We start from the raw sequence: 26,951 nt of genomic DNA, 5'->3' as shown, positions 1-26,951 counted from the left end.
AGAACATGGTTATGTTGGTAATTGTCATTTTCGTGCTGGTTTATAGTTATGAGTGAGGTGTCTGTTACATTTCTTACTTCAGCTGTATTTTGAAATACGGTTTTTACACTTATGTTAAATGGCATTGGACTGATACAGACATCTGCTGCTTCTTTACCATATAGCAAGCACAGCTTACCTAAACATTGTTAGTCAGAGCAGAGTGTTCTCTGCTGGACAAACTATGTGAGGACACCAGTTTGATACAGATTCTTTAAAGAGTAACTACACTACCAAACAACTTTTTTTCTGAGGTGAAAACCAACGTGACATTTGAATGCAAAGTATATGAATTCTACATATTCTGTGTGTTCTGAGTGTGAATGCAGCCTTATGTTTGATTTCCGACTATTCATTCTGCTTCAGCGTTTTCATCTCTTAACTACTGATTCATACCTGAAACCTTAAAATGTTCCATATCTTGCATACATTATGAGTTTTATACAACTTTTAAACAGTATTATTCAACTTTTAAAGCCAGCAACGCAGTTTAGCGTCAGCTTTTCAACAAACCTTGAAATATTCCATATATTTCATACATTATTGGTATTATTCAACTTTAAAATCCCATGCATACTAATTAAACCATTTCCCCACTTTTCCAAATCATTCATAATAATAATAATAATAATAATAATATATTGGATTTATATAGCGCTTTACAGTAGTCTCAAAGACGCTTTAACATAGTCGGGGGGAAAACGGTGTGAGACAGACAGACAGGAGACGAACGACAAAAAGCGACATACACAGGAACAATCACATACATACACATGGACTGATGGGTAGGGGGAAGGAGGGGGCTACGGGTAAGCAGATGAGAAAAGATGTGTTTTGAGGCGGGACTGGAATGTGGTGAGGGAATCGGAGTCTCTGATGAGATTGGGGAGTGAGTTCCAGAGCTTGGGAGCTGCCCTGGAGAATGCTCTGTCCCCAAAGCTGCGGAGTTTGGACGTGGGGGTGGAGAGTAAACCAGCCGAGGTGGATCTGAGGGACCGTTGAGGTTGGTAGGGGGAGAGGAGTTCAGAGAGATAGGGGAGTGCAAGTTGGTGGAGGGCTTTGTAGGTGAGGGTCAGGATTTTGTAGGAGATCCGGTGGGAGATGGGGAGCCAATAATCCTTCAACTGAAGGAAATTGAAAAGTAGAAAAATGATATTGCACAGTGAGAATGAAATTCCACCAGAAAGCATTGCACAGTATGAATTACACCTGAGTAGTATATCTTACAGAATATATATTTTTTTTCTTCCCTCTCTCATGACTTTACATCCTCACCTGCTCACAATCCTGCGTTTGGGCGCCATCTGGTGGTTAATAGTTGTATCTTAGTGAACTCGTTGAGCGTCAATGAAGGCAGGTTGGTGAGAACATTTCAATCTGATGATAACCTTGGATCAATAAGGCGAGTCTGGGGGGCAAATCCACCATCAAGAAAGCCAAACCAATTATCATCTGAATAACCCATAAAACTGATAAAAGTAGGACGTTGTCACAGGATAATATTCTACTTTAAACGTTGCTTGATAATAACTGCTATCTAAAACCCATTAAAGTTCTGTTTCATAGATGTCTCTGATTATTTCATGTAGTGGCCTGGATGAGAAAGAGGTGCTGAGTTCTGAGAGAGAGGAGGAGAGAAGGAGGAAAGGGGAGGAGGAAAAAAAAAGCAACTTGCTGGCACCGCCTGCCAGATCCACAACAGATCTCAGCAGTTTATCGCCTCGGCGCATCTAACCCTGTAAACTGTGTTTAAACTGCTCCGGCTGCGTTTACACTGGAGCTGCAGATCTGTTGAGTTCACTTACTCACTCACACAGAGACAGAGGGAGTTGTCTCGCTGCTGATGCTGAGGAGATCAGTCCTTTATCTCCCATCTTCTTCTCTTATCGCCATCTCTTCTTCTCTCCCCCCCTCCCCTCTGCGGATCTGAGTCAACACAGACAGACCGACCGACCGACCGACCGGTGGCAGACTGGACGCGCTGGATGGCTGGAGCACTTAGAGGACCGGCGTGAATCTTTTTTTTCTTTTTATCATCATCACCATCATCATCTTCTTTCTCTGCCTTTGAAAACAAAACAGCAACAGCAACAACAATGACAGACCCGGTCAGCCAAGAGTCCTACCCTGTCCCGGACCCGACTATAGTGGATCCGTGCCCGGCTCCGCTGCGGAACGGCCAGTGCGCCCCAGATGGCTTCACCAACAACCATCACCAGCAAGCCAAAACACCCGGCCAGACCGAGACCTTCACCACGGGCCAGGAGATGAAAATCACAGACAGTGTGGAGGGAGAAGGTAGAACTTCATTCATCTCTTGTCATGATCTGTTTTTTTAAAAAGTTATGGATGGGTGTTGGGTACGTGGATATGTGTTAACTGGGGGGGCACCCTGGGGAGATGGGAGAGGTATTTTTATCCATGCGAGGTATTTTTAGTCCGCTGTCATTTGAATAATTTATCATAGCCCTACATCAGCAGGATTATTATTCAGAGTGAAGCACAAGTTGACTTCATAGCTTAAAACATTTTTTTAAACAATATTTTTTATTGAATTTGACATATATACATACATATGTACACAAACACAGACAGACTAACAATATTAATAATTCAATTATACAATGAAATGTTTAGTCCAAATTTCCACAGTAATCAAAGAAAGAGAGACATGACGTTTCATATATTTCACAGATCTAGCAAAGAAAACAAATCAAATAAAAGATAAGACAATATAAATAGCTTAAAACATTGTCAAATGGATCCAGCCATTCATTCATTAATTCTTTCAGTTTTTGCATATTGCATTGCCTCTGGGGATAAAGTTGCCTGTGAGAATTCAATTGTTCCTTAAAACATGCTTCCCCCGAGGCACACAGACTATGTCTGCTTTAAAACATTCTCATACTGGTCACATGCAAGTGTGCATTTGCTTGAGTGTGTCTGTGTGTTAGTAACCACTATTTTAATCCCTTTCATCTTCTAATATGCATAAAACCTGTGAAACATTCCACAGTGGATAATAAGAGGGCCTCAGTTAGCCTTTACAATAAACCCTCAGCCTGTTGCATATATAGTTTACATATTCACTTCATGTTAACTGGATCTCATTTCCGTGGGTAATTGACGTGTTAATTATAGCATTCAGTAGCCTAATGATACGAATATAATTGATCTCGAGTAATCAATTATTAAAATAAATGTGAAACGGTTATTATATTTAGAGTTGCGACAGCTATGTTGATTGGATTTGGCTTATTTCTAAGAGCTGGAATCACAATACAGTATATCCACATTGTATCAACCCCCAGGAAAAGATAAAGAAAAGGTCAGAATGAAGGATGATAGAAGAAAAGATGCATTTAAGTCTTTGTGTCTGCTTGTTAAATGGCTTTAAGAGACTGGTCAGCTGACAGATTTGAACTCTTAGGAAGAAGATTGAACACTTAAAGGGGTTCTCCAGTGACTTTTAGAGTTGTACTTCCATAAACTCTGGGAACTTGTGAGAGACGGAGTATAAAAAAAATGGTTGAAAATCAAAGCAGCAGAAGCTGAGATATCCGGACTTTTTCGTCCCTTGTATGGGTCAAGCTATGAAGAGGACTGGATACAGCGTTGGAGGCGGGGCCATATTCATTCCTATGAAAGTTGCTCGGTTGGCACGTGAAGACAAAATGGCTCAACTGCCGGATATAAAATTACATGGATCTTCAGCATCCATTGGGCTCGTAGAGCAGGCGCAGTACCGTTTCCTTTAACTCCACCTCCCAGCCCTCGGTCCAGCCTCGGTCTGGGTCTCATTCACATGAACGGAGGAAGGAAAATAACTCTGGATTCAGCTATTAGTGCATTTTACAACTTTTAGGACCTAATGATTTAAATAAGGGCTATTCAATGGTTCGCACTGAGAAGTTGATTTATCTCAAAAGAAAAAAAAAAAGATGTGCTGATTTACAGACGTCTCTTTCCCAATGTAAGTCTATAGGAAAAAGTATTTTTGGGCCCAATGGCATCACGTGACGTTGTAATCCAACGGTTTGGCCACTACCAAAATTGTCTTTAAAGCCTGGCGCTCTTGGGCTTGGGGGTCAAGCTCTAAAAGCACTGGATCCTACATTTCCCATAATGCAACTTCCTAGTTTGTAATGCAGAACTCTCTGTTAAAAAGTTGTAGTCTCTAAACCCAACCAAAGATAACCCTGATGATGACATCACAATGACTTAACCATAGACCGTATGTTTGAAGTGGACGTAGTCATCGTGACATCACCCAGCCTCGAGTTCGGCATTTCGTCCGTCGCCATCTTCGTTTTTGGCAACCAGAAGTGACACGAGAGGGTGGAGCTAACGCTGAATAAGACATATTTAGGCGACGGAAATGTTACAATTAACTTTCATGAACTGAAAACACATTGTGAAAGGGTTAAAGACGAAAAAAGCAGACAACTCCCAGACTGGACAGCGCCGTGGTAGCGACCTTGTCAATCACAAGGTAGCCCCACCCTAAAGCATCCCCTGCTTTATGGTCTATCTGACTCTAAATGGGACCATAATTTACTAAATGAACATCATGCTGTATTGAAGAAGACTTGAAACTAGTGATTGAGACCATAAACTCATGTTTACAATGTTTACTGAGGTAATAAATCAAGAGAGAAGTAGTCTCATTTTCTCATAGACTTCTATACAATCAGACTTCTTTTTGCAACCAGAGGATTCGCCCCCTGCTGGATATTAAAAGAACTGCAATTTTAAGGCACTTCAGGATTGGCCTCACTTTTCAGACCCGGAGGTTGCCCACTGGGTTCAACAAATCACTAGTAAAGTGATTTTTATGTGTAAAATCAGTGGAGTCTTCCTTTGAATGTAACGGCTTGAATTAATGAGGAGTCGCTCACAGAAATATTAAAGGTGACATGAGCAAGCATCAAGGAAGAAACTTTATTAGTCAAGCAATTTAAATAGCTGTTCACACACATTACTGTATATTTCTCACATTCACAGCCTCCGTGTCTACCTTCCTCCCCTGCTTTCCTCATCTCTCTCCTATTTGCATAAATGCCCCTGCTGCCATTGTTGTTAGGAAAATGCTGCCGTCTTCTTAACATGCTTATCCATGCCAGTGGATAACATTACAGTAAGACAGGTAGTGAAGGTAAGGGCCAGGCTTTCAGATTATTTAGAAAAGTAATGCAGTGATCTCTTTCAGGTCACATTCCTCTGGGATATCATCTGTTTCCTAGCAAATGTGTATGGGAAATGTGTTATGAGCCTTTTGAGCTACATCACCGATGTTAATTATTTTTAGAGAAGAAAGGTGTCACAGACAAGTGTTGAGACACACACACACACACACACACACACAAACTTGTGTGTGTGTGTGTCACGTCGAGATGCATGAGGAGACGTTGAGCACATGCCCTCGGTCTGATCCCCCAGCCGGGGATCATGTGAGCAAAGTGATTTAACCATGCTGTCTCACTTCCCCCTCTATGCCACACGCATGCAGACACAGACACATGCTCACTCATGCTGGTTTGGCTGAAATGGTCAGTTTTTCATCCAAGTATAAAACTTGGACACCCTAGTATACATATAGCTATTTTTATAGTTTTTTTTTGAGTAGCTTCTATTGGGCACTGCATGTGCAGTTTAATGAACTGTATCTGCAGCTATACATAAAAAGGTAATCTTGAATAGTGCGATCAATATTCGGATTGTGAACAACCCTGTTGAGTGTTTGTGGGAATGTTCCACTCACTTAAAGCTTCACTTGTGATCCATTTCTGGGCTGAAAACAATGCTAACATCCATAGATAATCACTAATAGTGTTATCAGAGCATGTCAAGTCAGAGGTTATAATAATAAGTAATACACAATAATGTGTTTTTTGCAGTCAGCTACACACTTTTAGTTCAGCATGCATGCTTTTGAAGTGAAAATTGAAATACAGAAAAGAAGCGATCTTATGATTGGAAGTGCGTAATTATAGCTCTAAATGCTGCGCCATGTGACTCTCACCCTCACATATACAGTATACTGTAGGCTATACACCACATGCACAATACGTGGCACACACCTTTATACTTTTATGCATGCAGTGGGACTCAAAGTAGCTTCTGACAGTTATAGATACAAATTGCCTGAACTAAATTAAAGTCAGTTGAAGTGGAACATTGCGTGGAGTGCAAGGGGTCTGGCTGTCCATCAGAAACAGTTGGCAGGGTTCACTGGTGGGAAGCTGATAAGGGATAGTATTCCTATAGCGGCACCAACTCCCTCTGGACACTGTCTGCAATGTCTCCTTCTGTCTACACCCACACACACACATACACAACAGTGGGAGTTAACAACAACACGGACTGTATGTTTGGTGAACTGGCCATCCCAGAGAAATGCAGAGATGAAAAAGAAAAAAAAACAATCACATACAGATATGAAATGGTACAAAATGTACTTAGATAAGTAGACTACATTATAACAGGGTGTACTGTACTGTACTTATCTAATTACAAGTACATTTTGTTCCGCTACAGGTACAGGTACTGCAAGCTTTTCAATACTGTGAAAACATGTCATTGATATTGAGGGTGATTTTTCAAACGTAATGCTACGATGAGTCATTTTGTGTTGATTTTGGCGGTCCCTGTGGACAAAAGCGGTAGTGGTTTCCGAGCACCAGAGTCCCTTTAGAAAACCTCTCATTTTACCGCAGCAGGGTCTGACAGTCTGCCCCGCGTAGTTCTGGTTCTCCCGTGCTTCTCCCTTCCCTCCAGCAGTGTGGTGTCGGCTCCCAGCGGGGACCGGTGGAGCAGCGAGGCGAACATCTGCTCCTGGCCAGAGGTGGAACCGCTGCTGCCGGGCGCGGAGCTCGCTTCCTCCAGCGAGGCCGGATCTGGGGGTCTGTCCGCGGTGGGCGCGTCTGAGCATGCCACAAGGAAGACCCCCGGGCTTCTAAAGCAAATTTTTTTTTTTTTCCCATAGACTTACATTGGAAAAGAGACGTCTGTAACTCAGCGGATATTTTTTTTAACGTAAATCAACTTCCCAGTACGAACACTGTAATAGCCCTTATTTAAATCATTAGGTCCTAAAAGTTGTGAAATGCACTAATAGCCGAATCCAGAATTATTTCTCTTCTTCCCTTCATGTTAATGAGACCCAGACCGAGGCTGGAGCGAGGGCTGGGAGGCGGAGCTAAAGGAAACGCTACTGCGCCTGCTCTACGGGCCCAATGGATGCGTAAGATCACCGGAAGATCTGGGTACTTCATCACTCGGCAGTCGAGCCATTTTGTCTTCACGCACCACTGAGTAACTCTCATAGGAGAAACGCTATATCCGGTTCTCTTTATACATCCATGGGTCTGAGCAGGAGTTTCTGGTGAACCTGCATGCAGTAAACCGTTCCGTCTGATTTCGCGGACAAGACGTCAAGCATTAAGAATAACTATAAAGATGTAGCCATTCTCGCCGACAGTCTCGTTTATTTATGAAGGTCATATAGAGGGATCAGCATTAAGAATGTTTTATAGCCAGTTAAAAGTTCCTCACAGTAACTTTAAAGGGGAACTCCACTGATTTTACACATAAAGGTCAGTTCTCAAGGGAGTACTCGGCTACTCAGCACAGTTGTATAATGTCTTCTGTGGCTCGGAGCTTTGTCTGAGAAAAAAAGAATTTCACAGTCAAATAAACTAAACTCAGCACAGCTTCGGCTTCCTAACAGAAAGCCTGCATAACAAACCGGACTTGTAGAGTTTGAGAGATGTGGGCATGTACCAGACAGGAAGGGACAAACGAAAATATCTGATTAATTGCATCGTGTAGACATTTTTAGACATTTTTGGAGCTCTGCCCATAAAGTCAGGATAAAATCAGCCCCTGCTGCTTTGATTTCTACCGTTCTTTAAAAATCTGTCTTTTGTGGGTTTCCCAAATTTATGGAAGTGCAATACTAAAACACCGTAGTTCTCCTTTAATTCTTAAAAAGTTTCATGTAGATGGAGTGACGTGGCACCCTGACAAATATCTACAATGAAATTTTTACAACAAAAATGATTTTGTGTCACCTTGGAGAAAGAAAATGTGGAGGTTTCTGCAACATTCAAAGAAATTCAGTTTTTTTTTTTTTAAAGGAGGGAGCAGAGAAGAGGCGAAGGTCTGCTTTGTGGAAGCTTTTTCAAGCTTTTGTGCACAATCTTGTATAATAACTCCCACTGCGATGACACCTTATCCATGCTGAAGCTTTGTTTGTCTGTGCCAGTGAGAGAAAACAGTTTGAGGGGACGACTTTATACAGTTCACGTCCTCTGTAGCTGTGAGCGCTCAGCGTGGTGGATGCTCTTGGAGTTCTATTTAACTCTGTGAAGGTCAGTAAAGAAAGTAAAACTTGACAAGCTGTCCCTGAGCAATGTTTCTCCCATGACAGAGATTTCGGATTGAGAGGACGCTGGCGTGTTTGTCGCCGCTTCTCAGTTCCGTAGCAAAACTTCGCTTTTTGTTTAAATCTGTGCCTACATTTACTGCATGTAGGAATAAGTTATCACTATAAATTATATTTACACTTCACTGTCTGGTGCTGCTAACTGTCAGAAGATTGTGCACATTTGGCTCTGTGATCAGCTGTTAGCTGTTAGCCGCCGGTCAGCTGTTAGCTCCGCCGACCAAGCGGCGCTATCAATTTACTGTGGATTATCCAACGTCACTCCGCTGCTCACGTTTGGACATCTCCATGCCACGACTCCAGGACTATCCACCTTGTGTTCTGGCTACACTGTTTGCTGCTGCTGTTCTGGCTACATTCCCTGCTGCTGCTGCGGTCCGAGGCTGGGAGCCTCCTCCACGGATTGCGGCTCCAGGATTTAGCCGGCGCTCCACTGCTGCAAACATGGTGTTCATCAAATACTCAACAACGCAACTCCTGGACCTCTTCTGTCACTTCATTCCAAACTGCATCGCTGACATTAAATCCCTCGGACTCCTACGTCGCCCCCGTTATGTCCATAGAGCCTCCCGGTGCAAGTTTGTTTACGCTGATCATGGTATTCCCTCAGTACTGTCTGATAAGCGCTCCAACACGCAGCTACGACGTCATCACAACAAACCACACGTGTGCACCCTGAACAATCTGAGGTCCCTGGTCTGTGTTGACAGTGTCGTTCCCTCTACACCGCCTGCCCCAGCATTCATTAACAACAGTGCAACATTTATGCTGCAGAATGCTCGCTCAATCAACAATAAAGCTCTACTCATCCATGATATTATCACTGACAGGAAAATTGACTTTCTCTGTCTAACAGAGACTTGGCAAAATCAGCAGGATTTCATGGCACTTAATCAAGCCACTCCCCCTGGATATGTCTACATACAAAAGCCTCGCTCCATGGGTCGTGGCGGCGGGCTGGCTGTTATACATCGAGCTGACATCCTGGTCAAAGACCTCCCAGTACCCAATGTCACCTCGTTTGAGTGTGTCATTTTCTCCCTGGTTGGGTCTACACAGCTCCAGGTTGTCCTCATCTACCGCCCCCCTAAAGCCTCCACCACCTTCATGTCTGAGCTGTCTGAGCTTCTCACCTCTGTCTGCTCCATGTCTCCATCTACACTCCTGCTTGGTGACTTTAATATTCATGTGGACTCCACCAGCTGCTCGTTTGCCACTGAATTCCTGTCACTGTTGGACTGTTTCAACTTCACACAGCACGTTAAAAGTCCCACCCACACTAAAGGCCACACGCTGGATCTGGTGTGCTCCACTGGCACAACTCCCTCCCATCTGCAGTGCCTGGACCTCGCGGCTTCAGACCATCTCGCTGTTCTCTGCACTGTTCCTGTCACCCTGCCCAGGCAGCGCACAAAACGTACCATCCAATACAGGAACATCAAGACAGTGAGTACACCAGCTCTGAACGACCTGATAGCGACCCATCTGGCCTCAGATCCACACGACAGCTCTGCTGATGGGCTGGTTGCCCACTACAACGCCACTTTATCCGGCAGCCTTGACTCCCTTGCCCCCCTCAAAACCCGGACTGTCTCCTATACCCGTCCCGCCCCCTGGTTCACCACTGAACTCCGCACCCAGAAGTCCACCGGCCGTCAACTGGAGAGGCGCTACAAAAGATCTGGCCTCACTGTCCACCTTGAGGTTTATAAAGAGCATGTGAGGGCCTACAAAGTAGCTCTCTCCCAGGCCAAAACACAGTACTACTCCACCCTCATTACCAACCAACAAAACCACCCCAGACTGCTGTTCTCCACCATCAACCGGCTCCTTCGCCCCCTCGACCCCCCCCTCCCCTCAGGTGCCCCCGACCTCTGCACTAAGTTCCTGGACTTTTTCCAGGACAAAGTCGAGTCCATCCATCAGCAGCTCCTGGTGCCTGCCCACCTCCCTCCACACACACCTCAGCCACTGGGCGTGGCTCCCTTGGATGTTCGCCTGCCTCAGTGCTCCCTCTCCTTCTTCTCCCCTGTATGTGCTCCTCAGGTCGCAAAGTTGGTCACTAAGGCCAAAGCCTCCACCTGTTCTCTGGACCCCATGCCCACAGCCTTGGTCAAGGCGTGCCTACCTGCCCTGTGCCCCATTATGGTGAACATCATCAACTCCTCCTTGGCATCTGGTCTTGTACCCGACAGCCTCAAGATGGCATCAGTCACTCCCATCCTCAAAAAGCCAGGTCTGGACCGGGATGACAGCAACAACTACCGACCGATCTCCAACCTTCCTTTCCTGAGCAAAATTCTGGAAAGAGCAGTGGCCGCCCAACTCCATCAACATATGGCCAACCATGAGCTCTACGAAACGTTTCAATCTGGCTTCAGACCACACCACAGCACAGAGACCACCCTCATCAAAATCACAAATGACCTCCTCATCGCTGCAGATTCTGGTCACATCAGCATCCTCGTCCTCCTGGACCTCTCAGCTGCCTTCGACACAGTCTCCCACACTATCCTCCTCACCCGCCTATCTGACTACCTTGGCCTCACCGGTTCAGCTCTCTCCTGGTTTCAGTCCTACCTCACAAACAGAAAACAGTTTGTCACCATCAGAGACTCCAGTTCCACCCCGGCCCCAGTCAACCATGGCGTACCTCAAGGCTCTGTGCTGGGACCCCTCCTCTTCACCATCTACATGCTCCCCCTTGGTCAGATCATCCGCCACCACGGTCTCAGCTTTCATTCATATGCTGACGACACACAACTATATCTCAGCACCAAACCATCCACCCAGCTACCCCCACAGTCACTTGTAAACTGCCTACATGCAATAAAAATCTGGATGTCATCTAACTTCCTAAAACTCAACAGCAACAAAACCGAGCTCATGGTTGTGGCTCCCAAGGCCCTGCTCCGGAAGGTTGGAGATCTCCACCTGGACGTTGACGGGTGTTCCTTCTCCCCATCCTCGGAAGTCCGCAACCTGGGTGTCATCCTGGACCCAACACTATCATTCCAGTCTCATATCAGGTTCATCACCAAATCCGCCTTCTTCCACCTCAAAAACATCTCACGTCTCCGGCAATCACTCTCTGACTCTGTGGCAGACTATTGCAATGGAGTTCTGTCCGGGGTTCCCAACAAAGCCCTGGACAGGCTCCAGTATGTGCAAAACTCGGCTGCCAGGGTTCTCACCCGCACCAAGCCCTGGCAGCACATCACCCCCACCCTCATCCACCTCCACTGGCTCCCGGTCAAGTCCCGCATCACCTACAAAATCCTCCTCCTCACCTACAAATCCCTCAATGCCCTGGCTCCTCAGTATTTATCTAACCTCCTCCACCCATACACACAGCCCCGGAACCTTAGATCCTCAGGCACGGGTCAGCTCTCCATCCCTCACACAAGAATGCAAACTTTTGGGGACAGAGCCTTCAGTGTGACAGCCCCCACACTTTGGAACTCTCTCCCCATAGAGCTCCGCAACGCACCATCTCTGGACACCTTCAAAAGACTCCTCAAAACCCACCTCTTCACCAAGGCCTATGGCCCCTAGCTTCTGTTACATTTGTTGTGTTTATTTATGTCTTTGTTAAGCGTCCTTGGGTTTCATGAAAGGCGCTATATAAATCCAAGCTATTATTATTATTATTATGACCTGTAATCCACAGTATAAAAAGAGTTCTCAGGCATTGTGTCTTGCGTCCCTCTGTGTACGTCCCAGATGGTCTGGTGCTCTCCTGGAGGGTGTGGAGAATTATCTGACAGGAAGGATGCATGGAGGGTGGAAGAAACAGCTCCATTCATGCTCGAAGCAGTTATGAATACCCATCTAGACGTCTGTTTGGCCTCTTGTAGTGGATTGATTATAGCTAGTGGTACAACAACAAAACTTTTCTATTATCTCTGCTAGAGCAGGACTTCAGACCTCACTTTGGACTGAGGATAATTGAGAGAATTTAACGTTAAATAGACTGGAAGACGGGGACCAGTCGCTGGTTCCAACAGGGTCAATACCCTTTTGAAACTTTGAACCACAACCTAAATGTTATCAGTTGCTGTAAGCGTAGTAGTTTTTATCATCTATTCACACAGGCGATCACCGTAAGAAGGAATAAAAGAAGAGGACAGCGACCTCTAGTAACCGTAGTAATTATGACAGGAGCAGAAGCGGAAGTCGGGCGCTATACAGTATATAGAGAGTGTGAAACTCCATATGGGCTGAAGGTCGGGGATGATGGATGGGACACAAAACTCAGGGTTTTCACCCAGGGGACCGGAGTTTGTATCCCGTGTGAAACCAACAATGTGTATTTGTCTTTGTGATGGTAGTTATTTGAAGCCTAAACACAATGTTTTTCCCTCAACTTAACTTTTTTTTTTTTTTTTGCCTAAACCTGAAGAAGTTGACGTTTTGTTGCCTAAACCTAAGGAAACCTTTTTGTTTGTGTTGAAAATGTAATGTTTCAGGGCGCCTGGGTTAGCTCAGTTGGTAGAGCGGGCGTCCATGTATCAAGGCTTGGTCCTGACCGCGGCGGCCCGGGTTCGAATCCGGCCTGTGGCCCTTTCCGCATCCACTCTCTCTCTCCCCCCTTTCCAAGACTCTATCCACTGTCCTCTCAATAAAATGGAAAATGCCCCCAAAAAAATAACTTAAAAAAAAAAAATGTAATGTTTCATTAAGTTTTACATGTTTGAACGTGTTGCTTTTAAGTTTCACCTTCACTTTTACAACGTAGTAGGTCCCTTTAGACCCGCCTCTATGGTGCTTACAGCGACTGATAACGCCTATTTAATGGCTAGATAACAGTCGAATCAGGTGCTCAAATGATGCTTTAACTAGAAACTATTAGCCTCGTTAGCTTGTCTTGCACATTGAAAGCTTTGCCATTATAGTCATTACCGAAACAATACACTATTGTTGTGTTGAATTTATCCAAAATCCTGAATTTAAAGGGCCAGTGTGTAGCATTTTGGTGTGATCTATTGTCCAAAATGGAATATAATATTAATAAGTATGTTTTCTTTAGTGTATAATCACCTGAAAATAAGAATCGTTGTGTTTTCTTTAGCTTAGAATGAGCCGTTTCTACATGGGTCCTCTTCAGGGAGCCGTCCGCCATGTTCCTACAGTAGCCCAGAATGGACAAACCAAACACTGGTTTTAGATAGGGACATTTGTGGTTTTGCGTCAGCCACCGTAGTTTTCCTACACGCTTGGCACACGGGAGAAGTTTCAGTTGGTTGCAATCTGCAACCTCATCACTAGATGCCGCCAAATCCTACACACCGCACCTTTAATTACTGATAAGAAATTTAAACAGCTTTTAGCATAATGAGCAGAATACTACAGAAACTACCTCTGTCTGCCATGTCTCAAGGAATTGTCCTCGTAACAGAGTTTTATGTGTCTCCCTGCAGGTCTCCTCGAGAGCAGCATGCGCCTGAAGCCCCACGAGGCTCAGAGCTACAGGAAGAAGGCACTCTATGTCTCCTGGGTCTCCATCGTGGTCACGCTCATACTGGCCGTGGCAGCTTTCAGTAAGCATTTAAAATACTTATTTATTAGGCATGCAAATGTGCTAAAGGACGATATATAGTAACTTGTTAACGGTGTATGTGTAGTAACAAGACTTACTGTGGCAGTTTGTTTCTCACTTCCCTGTTGACTAAGAGGAGATGTTGTCATTCTAAATGTCTGTTCTAGTAATGGTGCAAACCTCTGTCTTACAATGTGAGGTTGGAAAAAAACACAGTTGGCCTGACTTGCATTGTTTTACAAAAGTGTATAGTTTGCGTTCATACTATCTCTATGGTTGAGGTCAAAGGTCACAACTTTTTATTCGAACAAAACTAACCATAAATTCAAATGAAATATACACTTTCACCTGCAGGATAAAAACAGATATTTGTTAGATTGAAGGTTTTAGCACAATATTTGCTAATTTTAAATGCTATTATTTATTTGAATTTAGTGATATTCTTTTTTTTTATATACTTAATTTTTTCGAGGTTGTTTTCGTATATGCAATTTACAGTTCGTAATTACAATAGTTTATAAACCAATTTTGAAGTAGTTGAGCTTAGAGACGAGCACAATAAGTACGCTAGAGAAAACATCAGCATTCAAAATTGAAATAAAAATTAAAAAATGAATAGAATAAATAAAAATTAAAAAAATAATAATAATAATACAAAGAGAAAAAAGTAATAATAATAATAATAATAATAATAATAAATTAAATAAACAAATAAGTTAATAGAAAAAAGGGGGGAGGGGTGCAGAGATATAGCAATATCATTTACATGGGCACACACATGCGTCCGCCTTCGCATGTAAGGTCACCTCCAGGCATACTGTTTTTACTGAATTTAGTGATATTCTGAGCTTTATTTGAAGTGCAAAGACGGCCAGTGAACACGTCCAGGATATCAAACGTGTGTGTTACTAATGTAAAACCGCTGATGGAAACACACCGATCTAATTGATTCAACGGCTTACAGTGTAGTATTGTTAAAAAGAAGTCTGTCACTAATTTCAAATGTTCATTATCGTAACATGTTTTCGCACAGTTATGATGACAAAGAGCATGTGGCTTTTACCCACATGATGAAGGTCAACCGTCCAGCAAAGCAAATTAATGAATCACTGAAAAAAAAATAATTGTGAAAGCAGAGAATTTAAATCAACAGCAGCTCTACTGTTCCCTGGTGGAGCGGGGCTGCATTTCATACTTTTTTATTCCGAAAATGTGGTTTGGCGCATTTACATCTTGTGATACAAAGACGCACCATCAGTTGTGTTTGATGGAGCAATTCAAAACTATTTTAGCAAGATATAAAACTTTGCACAGTGGAGGAGCATGGGAGACACATTTCTTGTCCGTAAGTGTCAGCAAACAACAAGAGATGCTGTGAAATTGTATTGTTTACTGTCAGGAAGAGGCTTAATCACATGAGCAATAACTAACAGTAAGCCTCACAATGTGCTGCCTTAGGCTCATCATTTTAGTCACAGTCACGTCGTTGCAGCTAATTCATCCACCTCCTTAATTATTTGACTGATGATCCAACAACACCCAGGTTTATGAACCATTCTTCCCGCTCTAAAAGGTGATGGATCCATTCCTAAAATGTTCATACTTCCATCTTGAAAATGTCAAGGCTCCCTGCCATTCACGTGGCAATAACATAGAAGATAGTCTTAAGTTTGTGAGGATTCACCGGAGGAGGGCAAAGATATGTATTAAAGGGGAACTACGCAAATGTTCAAAATGCATACATGTTATTCCTATGGTATAAGACAGTCCAAAAAAATATTAGATCTACTCTCTCCCAAATCCAGAGTGCTTAAACTCAAATTTGTGATGTCATCGGGTGTGAAGTGTGGAGCTGCTCCATACACAATGAATTGGGAAAGATGTTCTAGAAGACATTGACGGCGTTTTCATATTAGGTATGATTGATTTGTCCCGTGTCCGAGTACGATTGCCACCAATCCCCACTCCCTCCGCCGCTCAGCTTTCACATTAGTAAAGTTGTTCCGTACCTGAGTACACTTGCGTCATCATCCACGTGTATTTATTTATGTTGAGATCAGCTGTTTTAGTGGCGGAGCATCGTAAAACACTTCATTCAAACTCGACAGAAACAAAATAAAGCTCACTAAAACAGTCGTCGTTAGGCTTTCCAACAATCAACAACTCTGGTTTGGTCGAAATAAACTCTTATTTCATCGAGTTTGATGTGAAAATATGCCGACTCTACACGTTGATTCCCCCCCGCTGTCTCTCTCTCTCTCTCTCTGCCAGCTGAGCGGCTCTCGTTCTTCGGAGGCAGACCATTTAATTAGCTAAATAAAATAACAAACATCGCCCGACACCAATGCCTACTATTGCTTATATTTTAAGGACCCTCTCGCTTGACTTCCTGCTTTATCTCCCATGGCCGTGCAGTTCAGAGGATGAGATTGGCGTGTGCTGTGCGCATATGATTTCAGAGGAAATCGGCGGTGTTGAAAAAAGCCTGTCCTTTCACAACTACTCGCTGACTGCTATCGTTACTCGCATTAAATAGCAGCAGTGTTTCGGTACAGTTAGCTTTCACACCTGATGCGAACCGTATCCGAGTACACATGAAACGTACTCGAGACCAACTTTTCAAGTAAACTCGAGTATGGATCGACGAACCGTGCCCGAGTACGGTACGGAGCGTTCACATTTCACATGACATCATAAGTTTGAGACTCTGGTTTCTGGCTTTGAGAGAGAGGAGCTCGTGTTCACACATATTGACTGAACTTTCTTAGGCCATGGAAATGACATATTGGAATTGTTAATATGGGTGGTGTTCCCCTTTAAAGTAAGATAAGAATGCAGACTACAGCACATTCCCAAGTGTTTTTATGCACAACAATGTCCATGACCTTTCACTGCTTTAATGTCCCTTTTAATATGTGATAAACATGCCTTTATTGTTCATGGCACCTGAATCACACAACCCTCAGATCTGTTTTTCTGTTGGAGTCTGCCTGGTGAAGCTTTTTTTGGTGTATATACTGCATATGCTGTACCTCAGTAACCCCTCTGATGTTGTGAAATGATGTGGTTTCAACATACAATATGCTGTCTTATGATATAGAGGATGTCTATGTCTGATGTGCTGCACGGTTGTGAGTGCCACCCGGGGTGTTGCTTTGTCATCCTGGCTAAGCATCAGTTGCGAGTCACGATGTGTCCCAATCTATGCAAAACGTATCTTTGATGTGCTGACGAAGCACGAACTTGCTGTTTTAAGTGATGCAACTGCATGGATTCACACAAACAAAGGGACTTAAAGGAAACTACATGGGGGAGATATGATTATTTGTAAAAGGTCTTGTACATTATGTTTAGTCAAAAGCCTCCTTTTCTGATCTAAAATAATACCCAGTTTAATTTGAAGAAATATTCATAAAATATAATGGACCAAACCATAAGGCAAACAGATTTTAATTAGCCAAAAAAGGTCCAGTCACACTCAGTATAGTTTATTCAATCGGCCACACAGGATTTGGCATTTAATTATGAATGTTTGCTTTAGTAAAAGCTGCTCTATAATTTTAAATTAATACTTGTATGTGACATTTTGGCACTCGTAGTGACGAACCCAACGCAACTCTAAAGTTCACCTTCACTTTATGGAGTTTTATAGCATCTTCTAGCTCGTTGTATGGTTTAGCTCCACGCAACTTAAAGGTCCCATATTGTAAAAAGTGAGATTTTCAGGTCTTTTATATTATAAAGCAGGTTGAAGTGCTATATAAATACTGTTAAACTATCAAAATGCTCAACATACAGAGAAATACACACAGCCCGTATTCAGAAATTGTGCGTTTAAAATAAGCCGTTAGGATTTCTGTCCATTTGTGATGTCACAAATATAAAATATTTAGATCATTACACGGTTTTAAACATAAACATTCTAAATGTGTCACATTTTATTTCCTTTGGAGTGTATGTAAATAACATCAGCTGACAGGAAGTAAACATGGACCCAAGCTGTTGCCTAGCAATGCAATTCTGTTGCAATTCCGTTGAAATGCACTAAAACAGAGCGTTTCAGACAGAGGGTTAATACAGGTATATTCAGGCAGACAGTACGAGGAAAATAATGTGTTTTTTGAACATTACAGCATGTAAACATGTTCTAGTAGAAACACAAAATACAAGTAAGAACCTGAAAATGAGCCTGATATGGAACCTTTAAAGGGGACACGTCATGAAAAACTTGTTTTTTCAGCATGTACATCCATCTGGGTATCTGGGGTGTCTACCAACTCACCAACTGTGTAATAAGACGACACAGTCAGTTTTTTGTGGGCTGCTTAGATCAGAAAACATCCAATCAGAGTAGAATGGGCTTTTTCAGAGGGGGTCTTGAAGAGATAGGCGCTAAAACAGAGCGTTTCTGACAGAGGGTGAATACAGGTATATTCAGACAGACAGTGTGAGAAAAAAGTGTTTTTTGAACATTAACTTTAACTTTAAAACTGATCCCGCTACCACCTCCGAAATATCAATTGCGTTAATGCGTTAAAGAAATTAGTGGTGTTGACACGAATTTGCGTTAACACGTTATTATCGCGTTAACTTTGACAGCCCTAATAGAAACCCAAAACACAAGTATGAACCTGAAAATGAGCATGATATGTTCCCTTTTAACTGTTTTGGTTCACTCTAATGGCTCTCATAGTGTCTTTTTTTGGCTGTAGCGAGCAGCTTCTAAAAACCCACTTTATGCTGCTTGCCAGACAGACAAAGTTAGCAACTGGTGAACATAGTGGAGCATTTTTTAGCAGTTACGGACATCTTTCTTAGAAGTTTTAGCGGAGACACAAATTGGACGAATCCAAATGAATGATAATGTTCCTCCGTCACTGCTGTATGTGTAAGCAACTGTTTGCTAACAAGTCCCCCATATCTACTTAAAAGGTCAATGTATATGTCAGTGTGTTGTGTTCACAGGCTGTTTCCATGGCCTCCAAAAAAATCCGTTATTGCAGCTTTAAAATTATATTTTGAGCTTTGTGAACGGCGTTCCTGTTGTAGATTCATATTTTTCATTCTCTTTAAGGTAAACCAGTGCAAGGAAACATGGAAACAGACTCTGCAAAGTAGAAATTTTCTGCGTGTGTGTGTGTGAACATTGTTCGACAGAGCCAAAGAGTTTCGAACAGACGGTGACCCACAAAAATGTGAACCACTGTAAGCGAGGGAGACATCCCAGCTACTGGGAGACAAAAAAGGGAAGAAAAAGAGAACGGAGGGACGGGGGTGCAGGGAACTGTAGACAGGCTCCCCTCCGCTAGTCATAACTGCAGCCTCTAGAGGATGGGGTCGGTGGCACTGGGTTAGGAAATGAATAAACGCAGCGCTTCCCTTTTCTGCCACCAAACAGCACGGAGAGGGGTTAAAAAAAAGAAAGAAAAGCCGAGAGGCTGGGCGCCGAAGAGGAGATGACTTAGTGAAAACCAGAGAGTGAGAGACAGATGGATACGGAGGTGCGGAGTGAGGCTCTGAAAGGTGCGATGGTACCACGGGGACGAGGCGGGATGAGTCCTGGCAGGCAGCGTCGGGGATTTAGTGGTTGTGATGGCTCAACTTTAAAGAACACCAGCGTGCCGTTTTCCTCCCGCCTGTGCCCTAGTTTCTCTTTTCTCCCTCACTCTCGCCATCCTCCATCTTTTATCTTTTAGTCAGCTTGTTTCCTTACCCTCTACTTTCTTTACCTCCTCTTTATGTGCTGTCTCACCATATCTCTCCCTCTTTGCCCCCTTTATTTTTTCTAAATTGGTAGAACTAATATTCTGTCAAACCTTCCAGTGTATCTTGTGTTATCGGAGTTTTTCTGAGTTTTCCTCTGGTGGACATGTTTTAGTAACGCAGGGTAAAAGTCAAAGTCCTCCTTCTACTCATATAATCTTTCATCCTGAGTCTCCAAACATTTCTTTCTCTTTTTTCCCCCTTTCTTCTTCTCTATCTCCCCTTTTCTGTCTCCAGGGAAAACTGCGAAAATCCTCTGCTCTTCTGTGACCTTTAGCAGTACTTTAACATTTAGAAGGGATAAGGGTTCAAGGCCGATCTCTTTCTGCTTTCCTTGAATGTCTCCGTCGTGAATGGCTGCCCCGCGTTAGCTCACAGCCTTTCTTGAGAAGCTGTCTTTTTGTGCTCCCTTGGCTAGCTATTCACCTATGAAAGTGGTATTAGTCTTGGAGGCTTTATCTGACATATCAGGCTCAAGAGAGTGAGCAGAGACCACACTTCAAGATGTAGGAGCAGGTACGATAGGTGTACAGTAGGTGTTATATTGGTGTGAAGATGACATCACATTCCCCTGATGTATTGGTCAGTAAGGAATGTGAACACACACACAGCAGGCTGGGCTCATACACCGTTTGTAGCTATACCTACGAAAAGTAATGAACTGTATTCTTATATATCCCATGAAATCAATTTGTGTGTAATTAATGCAATCGTGAACAAGGAAATATAAAGAGTGGATGGATGGGTAAAAAAATACCGGACTTTCGTCCCGGAGATCGGCGCTTGTGTCCCGTTTGAAACCAGGAGTCAACGTTGATTTATTTGTCACATAAATTACATATTTAAGTAACGCCACCTCTGGAGTTATTTTAAGCCAAACCACAACAAATATGCTGCTTTATGCAAATGTATGTATATATTTATTATTGAAAATCTATTAACAACACAGAACAATGACAAATATTGTCCAGAAACCCTCACAGGTACTGCATTTAACATAAAACAATATGCTCAAATCATAACGTGGCAAACTGCAGCCCAACAGGCAACAACAGCTGTCAGTGTGTCAGTGTGCTGACTTGACTATGACTTGCCCCAAACTGCATGTGATTATCATAAAGTGGGCATGTCTGTAAAGGGGAGACTCGTGGGTACCCATAGAACCCATTTTCATTCACATATCTTGAGGTCAGAGGTCAAAGGACCCCTTTGAAAATGGCTGACAGTTTTTTTCTCGCCAAAATTTAGCTAAGGTTACTTAGCCTCCTTCACTACGAGCTAGTATGACGTGGTTGGTACCAATGGATTTCTAAGGTTTTCTAGTTTCATATGATACCATCTTATCTTCACTCTAGCTTTAAAACTGAACCCGGTACAACCTTCGGTGCATTAATGTGTTAAAGAAATCTGTTGCGTTAACGCGTTATTATCATGTTAACTTTGACATCCCTACTTCACATTGCTACTAGTGGTCAAAAAATCCACAGGGTATCTTTACGTTTGTGTGTACTTTCTAACCATCCTTAAACAGTGAGTTAACTGTTCATTGTTAACATTGTATGCTACCTTGCACATGGATAGCACACTGGTGTAACTGTTGACTGGAACTACTATAGACACCTTCCAGCAAATAAGAAAAGAGGACTTTTTTGTGGCCACTGACGAGGATATAAAATTCAAAAGACACAAAGGAAAGGTCTTTTTTTTTATTGCACTTCAGCCACAATTTTGGCTTCAGTGGAAAGCAGAGGCTCAGAGAAATGAAATAGAAGAAATACATATTTCCTTCAATTTACAATTTATTTCAGTGGAGTGTCTTTGCCTGTGGAACACTTGAACTTTACCTCTGTGCTGAACTATATAAAGAAATGTTCAATTTCTTGGGTGTTTTTTCAGCCTTTGCTTCTTATTGGAAATCCCAACCCAAAGCGTGTTAAGTAACTGAATAGATATTGTTTCATTATCAGGTATAAGGGGGATTTCTGAATTGTGTTTATGTGATGCATTTGTATTGTGCTTGCTAAGCGGACACAGAAAAAAGCTGTTCCATATTCAGAGTGGGTGGGGGGGACGGACTGCACACCAACAAGGATGATTTTCAGATTGCCTTGCAGAGGCCCTCAAGGAGCAGGCTACAGGAGCTGGCCTGTGGACTAATAGGCCGCCACAAGATCAGTCAGTGGCACTGCCAACAACCGTTTAATGTTTGAGCAACGAGATGGGGCGGGAGTAAAAGAATAAAATGGGAGGGGAGTGGCAAAGGAAGGAGGAACAAGAAGTACAGTAAGAGCAGGACGGAAACTAAAGGGGAACACAGCCTAGCCGTGTGGTAATAAAAGAAGCTTGAATTTGAACATAAAAGAGGAAGAAAGCACACAAGAAAGAGAGAAAGTTAGAGGAGGAGATGGAGATAGAAATATGGAAATAAGGCCAGTGATAGACATTATTAATTGTAGTAGGACAAACGAAAGAAAGCAGAAATCACTTGGCCAAGACGTCACTCAATCTTCTCTTTTTCTGTTTTCCTCTCTTTCTCTGTCTTGTTTGCTCTCTCGTTCTTTGTGTCTCTGCAGTAGAGCTGTAATTACTCTGATTTAACCCAGATGCATAAAGTAAAAGGCCCAACATAGTTATAAATAAACCATCACTTTATAGTTATCTGTCTGCGTAGCTGCAGATGGAAGGAGCTGGGCCGAAGAACGTATTAAAAGTTTGACACGTGGTAAGAAGGGCTCAATTTAACCCTTGTTTGACTCGTAGACGCACTGTCACACTTTAAACCCTGGTCATCTCCATTCACATATAGAGTTTCCAGTTCAGCTACTACACATCCCTACTATACCACATAATAATATCAGACCTTATTAGAATGTTTCAGTAGACTTTCAAGTCATTTAAAGCGGTTATTGTAATGTTTACAGTGGAGGGGTGTCGCGTTACACCGGTATTGACAATAATCGTGATATTTGAAAATTTAAAATATTGTATTAAATATTATTGTGTTAATAATAATAAACATAGGATAATACCATAGAAATAATTCAGTGTTCAATTCTATTCTTTAAAGCAGCAGTAGGTAGAATTGGAACCAATATAATTACAAAATGATTAATAATATTAATATATAATATTTTTATAAAACGGTCACTATATCCTGACAGTAGTGAATGAGACAGGTAATCTGAAAAAATCATGTACCTCTGTGTCCTCCGGTGCTCCTAATGGCATCTTCACAGACTGGAGGAAAACAACCAATCAGAGCCGAACTGGAGCCTTGCCATCTCTGAGCAGCTGTCAATCACTTGCGAACTCTGATCAAAATCGAATGGATTGTTCATTGTGCCACACGCCACCCCTCCAAAAAATTGCATTCAAATCCATCATGAACTTCTGGAGTAATCCTGCTAACAGACAAACAAACCAACGCCGGTGAAAACATTGGCCCTTGGTAACCAGCAGAAGGACACCGGGACACCTAGTGGAGTGGAGGGGTCGTCACAGGGAGTCAGCTCCGTGCAAAGCACCAGAACAAAAACACAGACACGTCTCCGACAGTATGATAATAATGCACTTTGCGTGCCTAGTCTGGTAGTCTGTAGATATGTAGCCTATAGATAAGGTATATTTTAATAAAATACAGTTGTACCGACAGGATACAGTAGAGCACAGAGGGCGTTTCCATTCTGCGAGGCTCTCATCTACCTGTCTATTCACATAAGGAACCACAGTGAGACCCCGCGGATCCAAGCGGGACGTTAGTTGAGTAGGCGGTCCTTAATGTGGCCCAGGACACATTTGCGTACACACTGCTAAAAGAATGTGATCATATGTGGCCCAGACCACCTCAGAATGTGGTCCGAACGATCGGATCTCAATGCGTCCAAAATTAGTGCGTTCACACCTGTACTTAGAGCTGTCCACTTGTGATCGGATCACTCAGGACGCATGCTGATACCAGGTCTGAAGGGGGCTTTACAGAAAGTTTTTATTTTGCTCTTTAGAAAGACGGCTGGACCAAAACCAACAATGAGTTGATCCTCATATTATCTATGTAAGTCTGATATAGCTTATTCCATTAATGAGCCACACCATTCCACTGGGTGACCTTCATCATCATAGTTTATTTAGGGCCAAATCCCACATACAGGATGGGGTGTATGTGCCATGGTGCCACACTTTCACCAGCGCACCCAATTTATTTCAATCCGTGGGTGGAAAAAGTCCCCAAGAAATGCACTATTTACTTCTTTAAAAACGACTGTGCTCAGCTGTTTTAGGAAATTATTTAAACCCTTTAAATAATTCAACTATGCATGCGTGTCTCGTTTTAGGAGATTAATGTCCCCAAAACAAACAAATGAGCTTTCAGGCTACTGAGGAAATACTGAGAGACCACATATTTCATTGTTGGTTTTGGTCTTTTCATGGGATTTATTGACAATAAGAAAAATATGGAACAACACCAGCCTTATCCTTATAAACCTTATAAAAAGCCTTAAAAGCATTATAAATAAAATGTGACTTGAAGAGTTTTCAGAGTGACGCGACTTATTGCTTATTCACACCGTTAATCATGAAAATGAACTCATTTGTAACTAAGACAGAAGACGTCTGTAACCACGACAGGTCACATGATAATAACTGTTTTATTTATGTCAACGCGGTTCTAAAGTGCTGTGACATTATCAGGATTCATTTTGTGGTCATTAGAGATGCATGTGCTGCTGCTTCCACTATCTCATTTGCTGGATCTGAAAAGAAAAACATCGCCGGGGCAAAAAAACAAATGATGAATCACAGAAGGCAGAGTGTACACAATAGAGATGTTTGCATTTAGCTGTATACAGCGGTGTCTGCAGGCCATTCATCATATCTGGGCAGTCGCTGCAGAAACACAGTCCGTCTCTCTCCCCCTCTCCCTCTCCCTCCCTCTCCCTCCCTCTCTTGCTCCAATTCCGCCTCCCTCTGCGCTTCACTCCCCCAATCCCTCGGCCCCACCCATTTTCCCTCTTTTCTTCCTCTCCGCCCCAAACCCTCCTCCTCCTTCTTTAGCTGCCACTCTCCATCTTCTATCTCCTTCCCTCTCTCCCTCCACCGTACTCGTACACCCGACCCCACCCACTGTCTGTCTCAGGGTAGAAAACACAATCATTTATTCATTTGTTTTCCCTTCCGCCCCTGTGCAGTCTATTTTTACTGGTAAATACCAAGTTGCCAGCGGGGATGTTGCCAGGCTATAAGGTGTCAGACTTAAGAAATCGAAATAATTTACTTCCTGTTGTTTTTCTGCAATCATTTTAACTGTGCCTTTAGCTTTCTTTTTGCCTCTTTTTGTTTGCTTTGCCTGTGTACCCATTACTGTACATACAGCAGCTTTAGTAATGTTGTGTTTGTGCTTTCTCTTTGCACAGTTTCTATTTATATGTGGCTGTTATCAGTTTTGTGATGCTGTTAGGTGGACATAAATACATTTAGGTGGACATAACATACATGTAGGTGGACTTGGTGGACATTACGTACATATAGGTGGACATAACATACATGGAGGTGGACATAACATACATATAGGTGGACTTGATGGACATAACATACAGGTAGGTGGACATAAAATACATGTATGTGGACATAACATACACATAAGTGGACATAACATACATGTAGGTGGACTTGGTGGACATAATGTACATGTAGGTGGACTTGGTGGACATGTAGGTGAACTTGGTGGACATAATGTACATATAGGTGGACTTGGTGGACATAATATACATGTAGGTGGACTTGGTGGACATAATATACATGTAGGTGGACTTGGTGGACATAATGTACATATAGGTGGACTTGGTGGACATAATGTACATGTAGGTGGACTTGGTGGACTTGGTGGACATGTAGGTGAACTTGGTGGACATAACATACATATAGGTGGACTTGGTGGACATAATATACATGTAGGTGGACTTGGTGGACATAATGTACATGTAGGTGGACTTGATGGACTTGGTGGACATGTAGGTGAACTTGGTGGACATAACATACATATAGGTGGACTTGGTGGACATAATATACATGTAGGTGGACTTGGTGGACATAATATACATGTAGGTGAACTTGGTGGACATAATGTACATATAGGTGGACTTGGTGGACATAATGTACATGTAGGTGGACTTGGTGGACATAATATACTTTCTAGGTGAACTTGGTGGACATAATATACATGTAGGTGAACTTGGTGGACATAATGTACATATAGGTGGACTTGGTGGACATAATATACATGTAGGTGGACTTGGTGGACATAATATACTTTCTAGGTGAACTTGGTGGACATAATATACATGTAGGTGAACTTGGTGGACATAATGTACATATAGGTGGACTTGGTGGACATAATATACATGTAGGTGGAAGCAAAGTGTTTCAGGCGGTTCAGGAGCAGTGTTTCTGTGGGGGGGAGTAACTCCCTTTGGCGTGGACTTTAGGCTTTGTAACTTTGCAGACCTTTAACATGCACAAAAAACGATAACACATATAAATAGAATAAATATAACACACTGAAGGAAAGGGAAAAATCACAAAATAGGTCCCCTTTAAGTGTGTATAGTACACCTGTGGGCATGCAAGCATGTGTGTGTGTATAAATGTCTGGGTGTGTGTGTGAGGCAGAAAACCTGATTGAGTAAATGCGTTTTTCTATGTACTGTATGTGTGTGTGTGCAAAGAACATCAAACATCGTCTTCTCAATAATTTTGTGCTTGTTTACTTCAGTATTCTAGGTCGTGCGGCACCGACATTATTATACCAGCGGCACACATCTGTCAAATTTCAACATATGCCACTTCAACTCTCAATATAACAAAGTCGTTTCTTCCCTTTCTGTTTAGCAGATAGTTTCACATGAGGACTATTTTCACGACTTTTTCCCTGACACTCATATTTATTCAGCTGCAGCTGTCTATTTCATTATCATAATCATCTGTAACCCCTTATCCCGTTAGTGGTCGGGGGGGGTGGGGAGGGGATTGGAGCCGATCCCAGCGGGGTACACCCTGGACAGGTCACCAGACTATCACAAGGCTGACACATAGAGACAGACAACCATTCATACTCACATTCACACCTATGGGACATTTAAGGTGCTTATCATTTCCCGATTTTTTGCC

At 42.7% G+C, this 26,951-nt stretch overlaps 1 pseudogene; it reads left to right on the top strand.

Moving 5' to 3' along the window:
• Nucleotides 1–1,705: 1,705 nt before the first annotated feature.
• LOC119499915 overlaps nt 1,706–26,951 on the top strand; it is a 92,717-nt pseudogene continuing 67,471 nt past the window's right edge.

The sequence above is a fragment of the Sebastes umbrosus genome, chromosome 13 (assembly GCF_015220745.1).
Source record: "Sebastes umbrosus isolate fSebUmb1 chromosome 13, fSebUmb1.pri, whole genome shotgun sequence".
Lineage (NCBI taxonomy): Eukaryota > Metazoa > Chordata > Actinopteri > Perciformes > Sebastidae > Sebastes > Sebastes umbrosus.
The sequence above is the reverse complement of the archived record's forward strand: the minus strand, read 5'-3'. Positions and strand labels throughout refer to the sequence as shown.